This window comes from Castor canadensis, chromosome 4, assembly GCF_047511655.1.
Source record: "Castor canadensis chromosome 4, mCasCan1.hap1v2, whole genome shotgun sequence".
NCBI lineage: Eukaryota > Metazoa > Chordata > Mammalia > Rodentia > Castoridae > Castor > Castor canadensis.
In genome coordinates, this window is record NC_133389.1 from 101,262,816 (window position 1) to 101,274,594 (window position 11,779).

The 11,779-nt window shown below is 33.9% G+C and overlaps 1 pseudogene; it reads left to right on the top strand.

Annotated features, from left to right (window-relative positions):
* Positions 1 to 1,356: 1,356 nt before the first annotated feature.
* Positions 1,357 to 4,837, top strand: LOC141422694 (actin, cytoplasmic 2-like; annotated as a pseudogene).
* The last annotated feature ends 6,942 nt before the right edge of the window (positions 4,838 to 11,779 follow it).

Consider the following 11,779-nt stretch of genomic DNA (forward strand, 5'->3'; position numbering starts at 1 on the left):
GAGATAGAATATCAATGTAATTTTGATTTTCATTCCCCTGTAGCCTGATGAAGCTGAATATTTTTTCATGAACTTATTGATCATTTGTATTTATTTTGAAAACTGCCTGTTCACCTCTTTTTCCCGTTTAGTGACTGGATTATTTGTTTCCTTGGTGTTTAATTATGTTTTGAGTGTTTATATATTGTGGATTTTAATCTGCTTTCAGAGGAATACCTGGCAATGATTTTTTTCTTTATTCTGTAAGAATGTTAATTGTTTCCTTTGCTGTGCAAAAGCTTTTTAATTTGATACTATCTCATTTGTCAGTTATTGCTATTAGTTTCTGAGCTACTGGAGAAGTATTCAGAACTTCATTGCCTATACCTGTATATCAAAGTGCTTCCTTCCCCTATGTTTCCTCTAAGTAGTTTTAATGTTTCAGTTATTACATGAAGGTCTTTGATCCATGTTGTATTGACTTTTGTACAGAGTGAGAAGTAAGACTCTAGTATCAGTCATCTACATGCTGCTATCCAGTTTTCCCAACGCCATTAATTAAAGAGGCTTTCTTTTCTCCAATATATGTTTTTATGACTTTGGTCAAGAATCAGATGTCCCCAGATATCTGTAGCTGTGTGGGTTAATTTATGTGTTGTATATTTTGCTCCACTGGTATACATGTCTGTTTATGTGCCAATACCATGCTGTTTGTTTGGTGGCTTTTCTTTGTTTTGGTTTGGTTATAACTGAGGTTCTGTAGTATAACTTGAAACATGGTATTGTGATATCTGCAGCTATGCACATTTTACTGACGATTGTTTTGCCTATTCAGCCTTTTGCAATCCTGTAAAAATATTAGGACTTTTTGTCGAGTTCTATGAAGAGTGTGATTAGCAATTTAATGGAGATATTTTTGAATATGTAGCTCACTTTTGGTAATATAACCATTTCACAATATTAATTCTGCCAATCAATGAGCATGGGAGGTTTCTCCATCTTCTGTCATCCAGAATTTCTTTTTTCAGTGTTCTATAGTTTTCATAGTACAAGTCTTTAGTCTCCTTGGTTGGGTTTATTCCTAGGCATCCTTTTTCTGTGGCTATTGTGAATAGGATCAATTTTCTGATTTCTTTTTCATCCATTAGTAGAAAGAAAAGCTACTGACTTTTATATTTTGATTTTGTATACTGTTCCTTTGCTGTATGCATTGATTATATCTGAAAGCCTTCATGTAAAGTCATTAGGGTCTTTTGAGTATATGATTATATCATTTGCAAATGGGGATAATGACTTATTCTTTCTCAACGTATATCCCTTTTATTTCTTTCTCTTTCCTTATAGATCTGGCAAAGATTTCTAGAAATATTTTGAATAATGGTGGTGAGAGTGGACAACTTTGTCTAAGTTCTTATCTTAAAGGACATGCTTTCGTTTTTCCCCAAATTCAGAATACTATTAACAAGAGTTTTATCATATTTGTCTTTTATTATATGAATAATCATTCTCCTATTCCTAATTTCTTCAGGGTTTTATCATGAAAGGATGCCAAATTTTCTCAAAGTCTTTTCCTACATCTATTGAAATGATCATATAATTTTTGTACTTGTTTCAATTTCTGTGCTGTATTGCATTTATTGATTTGCATATGTTGAGCTTTTCTTGCATCCCTGGGATAAAACCAATTTGATCATGCTGGCTGACTTTTTAATGTATTCTTGAATTCAGTTTGGAAGGATTTTACTGAGTATCTTGGTGGGTCTACGTTAATCAAGAAAATCGGTCTGTAGGTTTTTGTTGTTACTGTGCCTTTTTCTACTTTTGGTGTATACTAACTTTGGAGAATGAATTTGGAAGTGTTCCCTCCATTCATCTTTTATGGTGTAGTGTAAAGGCATTGGAGTTGGTTCTTTAAATGTCTGGGAGAATCTAGCAGTGAATTTATCTGATCCTGGATTTTTCCTTGTTGGAACATTGTTTATGCTCTAATCTCATTGCTTGCTTTTGAGTTGTTTAATTATTTATCATCTTGGTTCAATTCTGACATGTAATATGTGTATGGAAATTTACACATTTCTGATAGCATTTCTAATGATTGGAATCTGAGTTTTCAAAGTATTCCCTACTAGAACTCTGTACTTCAGTGGTAACTGTTGTAAGACACCCTCTTTTGTCTCTAATTTTATTAATTTTGGTTACTATCACTTTCTTTCTATTAATTTGTTTAAGGGTTTGTCAATCTTTTTCATCTTTTAAAAGACTGTTTCACTTATCTTTTGTATTTTTCTCTTAGTTTCCATTCTATTTATTTCATCTCAGATCTTTATTATTTATTTCCTACTAATAATTTGTATTTAACTTTGTTCTTGTTTATTCTAAGACCATGTGGGTACAACATTATGTTAATTAATTCAGTTTTCTTTGATATTTTTCTAATTTTTTATTTTATTGTTGTGCTGGGTGGAGTATATTGTGGCATGTTACACAGGTTCTTACAATGTATCAAATATATCATACTTGAATTCTCCCCTTCCACCATTCTCCTTTGTCTTTGATTTTTTTTAAGTACTGACTATAAACTTTCCTCTTAAAACTGCCTATCTTAAAAGTTCCAGTAATTTGTCTTGTCATTTTCATCTGATTATAATATTGTTTAAATTTATCTTCTGACATCTTCAATGAACCACTGACAATTTAAAAGGGTATAGTTCCCTTTCCATATATTTCTGTTTTCTGTATTTTTTTCTTCTGATTTTTTGGGTTTTATTGACTACAATATAATGTTCAAGAAGTTATTTCATTTTTGTATATGTGAAGATCTATTTTGAAGAAATTTCATGAGGTGCTGATAGTAGGTACTAAGATGCTGGTGGTTACTATAGTCCATAGATTTCTATTAATTCCATTTGATCTATGGTGCAGTTTAACTCTGAAGTTTCTTTGTGGTCTGTTTCTTCAGATGACCTATTGATGAGAGTGAGGAATTAAAGTCACACACTATCTTTGGATCTGTTCTTATCTATCCCTTTATATTCAGTAGTGTTTGTTTTGTAAAACAGGGGTACGCAAATGGCCAAGGCATATATGTTTAAAATCATGTCTTTTTGATGGAGTCTTCCCTTTGTTGATATGTAGTGACCTTTATCTCTTCTTAAAAAATTCACTCCATGCCTAGTTCATAACATATGAGTATAGTTATTCCTTCTATTTGCTTAGAACATTATTTTCCATCCTTTCATTGTTAGTCTGTATATCTTTTCTCATGTGTTGTATTTTATGAAGATAGATAATACGTGGATCTTGTTTTCAATCCATTCAGCCTCTCTTTTAATTGAAAAGTTAGACCACTCATGTCTAGAGTTATATTAAAAGTTATATATTAATTCCAGTTTTTGTGTTGTATCTATTTTTCCTGGTTATTTCTAATCTATGTTCTTTTCCATCCTCCCTTATTCATCTTAGAATGTTTCTGGTTAACTGAGTAATGTTTGAATGTTTCTTTTTTGTTGTTGTTGTTCATTTATTCACATGTGCATACATTGTTTGGGTCATTTCTCTACCCTGAATGTTTCTTAATTCTCATTTGTTTGTCTATCTTTTTATCCTCTTGTTTGTGTAGGATTCCTGCAAGCATTCTCTGCAATGTTTGCTTAATTTATTTAGTTTATGCTTATTTGAAAAGTCTTTCCTTTTCCTTCAATTTATATGATAACTTTGCCAGATGTAGTAATCTTGGTTTGCAGTTATTTTTATGTTTGACTTTTAGTACATCATTATGTACTTTTCTGGTCTTTGGGATTTCCACCAAAAAGTCTGCATTATCTTAATGAGTTAGTGTTCCTAAGCAATGTGACACTTCTCTCTTATACCTTTCAGTATTCTTTCTTTGTTCTGTACTTTTGGCATTTTAACTCTAATGTGATGTGGAGAGCTTTTTTTCTTTTTCTGACTGTATCTATTTGGATTTATAAATGCCTCCTGTACATGTATATCTGTATCTACCTATGTCTTTAATGTCAGTTCGTAGACCATTTGCATTTAATGCAATTATTGATACAATTGTTTTCAAAACTATCATTTGCTCTTTGTTTTCTATTTGACCATTATATAATTTCTTCTTGTTGCCTATTTTTTCCTTATTTCTTATTAATTTTTTTATTATTCTTTTTGCTTCTTAGCTTTACATCTAGGAGGCATAGCCCTCCCCCATGCCATTGTTTGGACTTGGTTGTCTAGGACTGACAGAAAAACCTCATAAATATCCTGACCTGTAAAAAGTACACTTTTACCACTATGGCCCAGTGGAAGATGATGCATCACATCAAGGGGAACCTGTGCTACACTGCCCTGGACTTTGAGCAGGAGATTGCCACTGAGGCATCTCCATTCACCCTGGAGAAGAGCTACTAGTTGCCTGACCATCAGGTGATCACCATAGGCAATGAGCAGTTCCAGAGTCCAGAGCCACTCTTCCAGCTCTCCTTCCTCAATATGGAATCCTGTGATGTTCATGGAACTACCTTCATCTCCATCATGAAGTGTGACATCGACATCTCCAAGGACCTATACTCCAACACACTGCAGTCTGGTGGTACCAATAGGTACCCTGGCATCCAACAAGATGCAGAAGGAGATCATGGCCCTGGGACCCAGCACAATAAAGGTCAATATTTCTGCTCCCACTGAGCACAAGTACTCCATGTAGACCAGCAGCTGCCTCCTGGCTTACTGCCCACTTTCCAGCAGATGTGGATCAGTGAGCAGGAGTACCAATGAGTTTTGCCCCTCCATCGTGCACCACAAGTGTGCCTACGTGAACTGTTATAGGTGTGTTATACCCTTTCTTGACAAAACCTAATTTGCACAGAAAATGAAATTAAATTGGTATGGCTTCATTTTCTTTTTGTTTTGGTGCTTTAGAGTCAGGATTTTAAAAACTGGAATGGTGAAGGTGAAAGCAGTTGGAGAGAGCATCCCCAAAATTCTATAATATGGCCAAGGACTTTGAATACACATTATTCTTTTTTTAAAAAATAGTCACTCAAAATATTGTGATAATATTAGAGGAAGTCTTCCTAAGCCACCATGCTCCTGTAAAGAGAATAGCCCACTCAGTCCTCCACCAGTCCACACAGAAAGGTCACATCATTGCTTTTGCGTAAATTATGTAATGCAATTTTTTTCATCTTTGCCATTAACACTTTTTATTTTGTTTCATTTTGAATGGTCAGCCATCATGTCTCCTCACTTTTTATCCCCTAAGTTGAGATGTATGAAGGCTTTTGGTCTCCTGGGAGTGTAGAGGCAGCCAGGGCTTCCCTGTACACTTGACTTGAGACCAGTTCAATAAAATGCACACCTTAAAAACAGAAAAGAGGAAATAGGGAATTTTTTTTGTTTTTGTATATTTTGTTTCTACATTTTTATAAACCAAAATATATTGCACTTTGGGAGCTTTAAACCACTGGTTTAAAACATGTTCAACTTTCAGTACATTTCCGATTTTCAAACTGTTTCATCTAGTTTTGATAAAAATGTCTCTTTACTGCAATGTTTGATAGGTGACAAATTAGTTAAGATTGTACTTACGTTAAAATTTTTACTGACTTTGATTATCTGTTAGATGTGTTCCAGTGATGTATATGAGGGTGATATGTTTTAATTTTCTGATACAATGCTAAAATTCTCAATTTTTTATTATCGTTTTGTCCTTTTTTGAAGTTGTGTTTTGGAGTTTGCATATATGCAATTCTCTTGACTTCCTGGGAAATTTAATCTGGTATATGACTGCAGCAACTTTCTTACAATTAAGATTGCATGGATTTATTTTTTGCTACGCTGTCACTGATCATCTTTTCATGCTGCTAATATAAAAGGTTTTTAAAAAACAGTGCCAATAAACCTTATTATTTTAAATTAATGTGATATGAAATATTTAATTTACATTTTATTTAAAATATTTTATAACGTTAAATTTTGCTTGTTTTTTCCTTTTTTTACGATCTTTGAGATTGATTGATAACCCCCTCACTATGAATACATTCTTGGTTTTTTTTTTCTATTCTATTGTTTTTGGATTATACTTTTCTTTTTCCAAAAATATCAGTATAAGAATTAAATTAAGTTGATTCTAGAGCTAATAGTTTTGTGCTTACCTCAAATATGATAGCTATTTTGGAAATCCTCTTTAATTAAAACACACTCAGAGGCATTCATATTGTGATGATGCAACATTTTAATTTTTTCATTTCTTTTCTCTACAGAAATTACATGGTATTAATGTTTTCATAGTAAAGTTTTGTTTACATATGTAGAATTTATCTTATTCTCAGTTCACCATTACTCTCTCTGATATTCCTTTGTCACTATTTATTGTTTTTAAGTATCTTTATTTCATAAAACATCTCTGTGTTAGATTGTACACAAAATTACTAGAATGCAAGTTATGTGGGCATATGAGTTTCTGAAAAGTACAATAATAAAGTAGTCCAAACTGGGTACATTAATATATCGTAATTCATTGTTTCACAGTTTTGGTGTCTCAAAGTCTGAAATTATAGCATTGGTAGGAACATTCTCCCTCTAAAGCCTATGGGGGAGAAATCTTCCTTCCTTGCTTCTTCCTAGCTTCTGGTGGTTTTCTGGCAGTTCTTGGCAGTCCTTACCTTATAGCTACAACTCTTTAATCCCTACCTTTGCTGTCACTTGGCTTCCTTTCTTCTGTACCTTTGTCTCTTCTTTTATAATAAGGACACCAGTCATATTGGATTAAAGGTCCATTCTGCTTTATTACAACCTCTTTTAGAATAGGTTGTAGCAACAACTCAGGATTGCATGGCTTCCTTAGACTATACGGATGGTTAAATTTTACTGGCTCAAGAAAATTCTCTCCAGGTATTACTTTGATTGGTGCCTCTCTTCCATCCTCTCCTTAGTTTATATAGATATCTGGTTAGATGTGTCTTGAAACTATTGAGGATAGGTAAGACACCTAAAAAACTAGCTAGCATTTGTTGCCCTTAATGCAGAGAAACTAAAGCAGATACCTTAAAGCAACTGAGGCCAATAGGAAAAGGGGACCAGGAACTAGAGAAAAGGTTAGATCAAAAAGAACCTAGAAGGTAACACCCACGCACAGGAAATCAATGTGAGTCAATGCCCTGTATAGCTATCCTTATCTCAACCAGCAAAACCCCTTGTTCCTTCCTATTATTGCTTATACTCTCTCTACAACAAAATTAGAGATAACGGCAAAATAGTTTCTGCTGGGTATTGAGGGGGGGGAGCGGGAGGGGGTGGAGTGGGTGGTAAGGGAGGGGGTGGGGGCAGGGGGGAGAAATGAACCAAGCCTTGTATGCACATATGAATAATAAAAGAAAAATGAAAAAAAAAAGAGAAAAAAAAAAGAAACTATTACGTCTCTCTTGTATTCCTATTTATTCTTGTGGCTAAATATGCTAATGTCCAAAGTCACCAGGAATTATGATGTATTGCCAGGGAAAACTATGACAATTTTTGCCAAAGATACACACTTTGTAATTGTTTTTGGTCTGTAACAAATATGCTTAATTACCAGCTGTGTAAATATTATCCATAAACAGCAGAGTGTATATACAGTAGTCACACATGCACACACACACACACACACACACACACACACATGCACACATGATGCTTTTATTTACTTGCTTTTAAATTCATTGTTTTTGTAGGACTCTAAGAAGGGATATCTATAGTTACCTCGTCTGCTTATATGGCAGGAAATAGAAGTCTATGATGAAAAACATTACTTTAGCTCTATATGTATTGTGCTTTATTCAAATTCATCCCCCATTACTTACTATTTATTACTATGCTCTCCTAGCATTCAACAGCTTCCTGTATAGTGAACTATATTCATATATATATGGGTTATTTCAATATTTTTCATTCTTTTAACATTTTCTTTATCTCTCCTGGCTTCTGTAGCCTTCTCAGACAGACTCACTAAAACAAGTTTGCTCTCTCTCTCATTATATGTATGTGTGTATATTTATACATATGATCATACATATATCTTTATGTACATTTAACTTATAGGTCTAGGTTCCACATATGAGAGAAAACATGCAACCTTTGATTTTTTGAGCTTGGCTTACTTCACATAACGTGACGATCTCCAGTTCCATCCATTTACCTGAAAATAACATAAATTCATTTTTCTTTATGGATGAATAAGACTCCACTGTGTATATATACCACATTTTCTTGATCCACTCATCAGTTCTGGGGCATCTGAGATGCTTCCAAAGCTTGGCTATTTTAAATAGTGCTGCAGTAAACATGGGTGTACAAGTGGCTCTATCATATCCTGGAATACAGTCTTTTGGATATATGCCCAGGCATGTTATGACTGGATCATATGGTAGTTCTATTTTTAGTTTTTCCAGAGACCTCCATGTTGCTTTCCACAGCAATTGCACTAATGTACATTCACACCAGCAGTGTATAAGGGTTCCGGGTTCCGTTTCCCCCACATCCTCATTAGCCTTTGTTGTTGTTTGTGTTATTGACGATAGCCATTCTGACTGGGGTGAGGTGAAATCTCAATGTTGTTTTGATTTGCATTTATGGCCAAAGATGAGGAGCATTTTTTCATGCTTTTTTTGGCCATTTGTACTTCTTCTTTCGAGAATTGTCTTGTTCAGGTCATTTTCCCACTTATTCTCTGGGTTGTTGATTCTTTGGGAGGTTAGTTTTTTGAGCTCCTTGTATAACCTGGTTATTAATCCCTTGTCAGATATATAGCTGGCAAAGATTTTCTCCCATTCTGTAGGCTGTCTCTTCAGTTTGGTGACTATTTCCTTTGCTGTCCAGAAGCTTTTTAGTGTCATGTAGCCCCATTTGTCAATAGTTCCTCTTGAGCTATTGAAGTTGACTCATAAAGTTATTACCTATGCTTATGTGGTCCAATGTGTTCCCTATTTTTTCCTGGATTAATTTTACTATTTCAGATCTTACATTAAGATCTTTAAATCATTCTGAATTGATGCTTGTACAAGGTGAGAAGCTGGGATCTAGTTTCAATCTTCTGCAGGTGGAAATCCAGTTTTCCCAGCACCATTTGTTGAAAGAGGCTGCCTTTTCTCCAGCGCATTTTCTGGACACCTTTATCTAAAATCATGTGGCTGTAGTTATGTGGGTTTGTGTCATGGTCATCTATTCACTTTCATTGGTCTTCATGTCAGTTTTTGTGCCAGCACCATGCTGTTTTTATTACTATGGCTCTATAGTATAGTTTGAAGTCAGGTATTGTGACACTTCCAGCTTTGCTCTTTTGGCTCAAGAATGCTTTGGCTATTTGAGGTCTTTCGTGCTTCCATGTGAACTTTAAAATTGATTTTTCTATATTGGTGAAGAATGTTGTTGGAATTTTGATAGGGATGACATTGGACATATAGATTGCTTTCAGTGGTATAGACATTTGTACAATATTGATTCTGCTGATTCATGAGCATAGATGATCCATTTTTTGATGTCTTCACTAATTTCTTTCTTTAGTGATCTGTAGTTTTCATTATATAGGTCAGTCGCCTTCTTCATTTAATTTATTCCTAGGTATTTAAAATTTTTGAAGCTATTGTGAATGGTATTGTTTTCCTGATTTCTTTCTCAGAATGTTCATTGTTTGTATATAGAAACGCTACTGATTTTTGTGTCCTGGTTTTGTTTCTTGCTACTTTGCTGAAAACATTTTTGAGATCTAAGAATTTTTTGGTTGATTTTTTAGGGTCTTTCTGCTAGAGGATCATATCATCTGCAAATAGGACAATTTGACTTCTTCCTTCCCTATTTGAATCCCTTGTATTTCTTTCTCCTGTCTTACTGCTCAGGCTAGGAATTCCAGTACCATGTTGAATAAGAGTGGGGAGGAGTGGACAATTTTGCCTCATTTTTAATTTTAGGAGAACTGGTTTCAGTTTTCCCCCATTATGTAAGATGTTGGCTATAAGTCTGTCATACATAGCCTTTATAATGTTGAGGAATGTGCCTTCTAGTCCTAGTTTCTTCAAAGTTTTTATCAAGAACGGATGTTGAATTTCTACAAAGGTTTTTTTTCTGCTTCTGTTGATATGTTGATGTGGGTTTTTTTGGTCCTTGATTCTGTTCATGAGTTGTATTACATTTTTTGTTTTGTGAATGTTGTACCATCCTTGCATCTCTGGAATGAAACCTACTTAATCATAGTGTATGATCTTTTTAATGTGTTATTGGATTCTGTTAGCAAGTATTTAATTAAGGATTTTTAAATCTATGTTCATGAGGGATATTGACCTATAAGTTTCTTTTTTTTGATGTATCTTTATCTGACTTTGGTATTAGGGTAATACTGGCTTTTTATAATGTGTTTGGTAGTATTACTTCCTTTTGTACTTTATGGAATAATTTGAGGACCATTCTTCTTTAAAAGTCTGGTAAAATTCAGTAGTGAATCTATCAGGGCTTGGGCTTTTCTTTATTGGGAGGTTCTTTATAACAGTCTCAATCTCATTACTTGTTATTTATCTGTTTAAGTTTTTAATAACCTCTTGGTTCAATTTGGGCAAGTCATATGGATCAAGAAACTTATCTATTTCTTCTTCTTTTTCCACTTTGCAGGTATACATGTGTGATACCTGAATTTCATTAGTGTCTGCTGTAATATTCCTTTTATCATCCATGATTTTATTAATTTGGGTCTTTTCCTTTCTTCTTTTAGTTAGTTTGGCTAGAGATTTGTCAGTCTTGTTTATTCTTTCAAAGAACCAGCTTTTTGTTTCATTGATTCGTTGTATGTTTTTGTCTCTAATTCATTGATTTCTGCCTTGATTTTTATAATCTCTTTCCTTCTAATATTTTTTTGGGTTGTCTTGCTGTTGTTTCTCTAAGAGTTTGAGATGTCTCATCAGATTACTTATCTGAAATATCTCTATCTTTCTGATATGGGTGCTCATGGCTTTAAACTTCCCTCTTTGCTACATCCCACAGGTTATGGTAACTTATATCCTCAATTTCTTACTTTCTTTCCTAATATCTTCAACAACCCATTGCTCATTGTGTTGTTCAATCTCCATGAGTCTGAATGATTTTTGTGGTTTCAATTAGAAAATTGATTTCTAATTTTATCCCATTATGGTCTGTTAGGATACAGTGGATTATTTCAATTTTTTGTATTTGTTGAGGTTAACTGTATGACCTAGGATATGGTCTATTTTGGAAAAAGTTCCATGGCTGCTGAGAAAAGTATGTAATCTGCTGTTGTAGGTTGAAATACTCTATAAAAGCCCACTAAGTCTATTTTGTTGAAAGTACTGTTTAGTTCTAGGATATCTTTGTTGATTTTCTGCTTGGACATTCGGTCTATTGAAGGGAGTAGGGTGTTGAGATCTCCCACAATTATTCTATCTGGTCATATCTGTTCCTTTAAGCTTAGAAGTGTTTTTTGTTTTGTTTTGTTTTTTATGAACATAGGGACTCCAATGTTCAGAGCATATACTTATTTTTATTATATCTTCTTCCTGAATTGTTCCTTTTGTTAATATACAGTGGAATTCTTTATCTCTTCTGACTGATTTTTGGATAAAATCTGCTTTGTCTGATATGAGAATAGCTATTCCTGCTTGTTTTCGATTTCTGCATGTCTGGCAAATCTTTTTCCAACCTTATACTTTTAGTTTGTATGTGTCTTTGGTTGTGAGGTGTATTTCTTACATACAACAGATTGTTGGATCTTACTTTTTAATCCAATCTGACAGTCTGTGTCTTTTGATGGGAAAGTTAA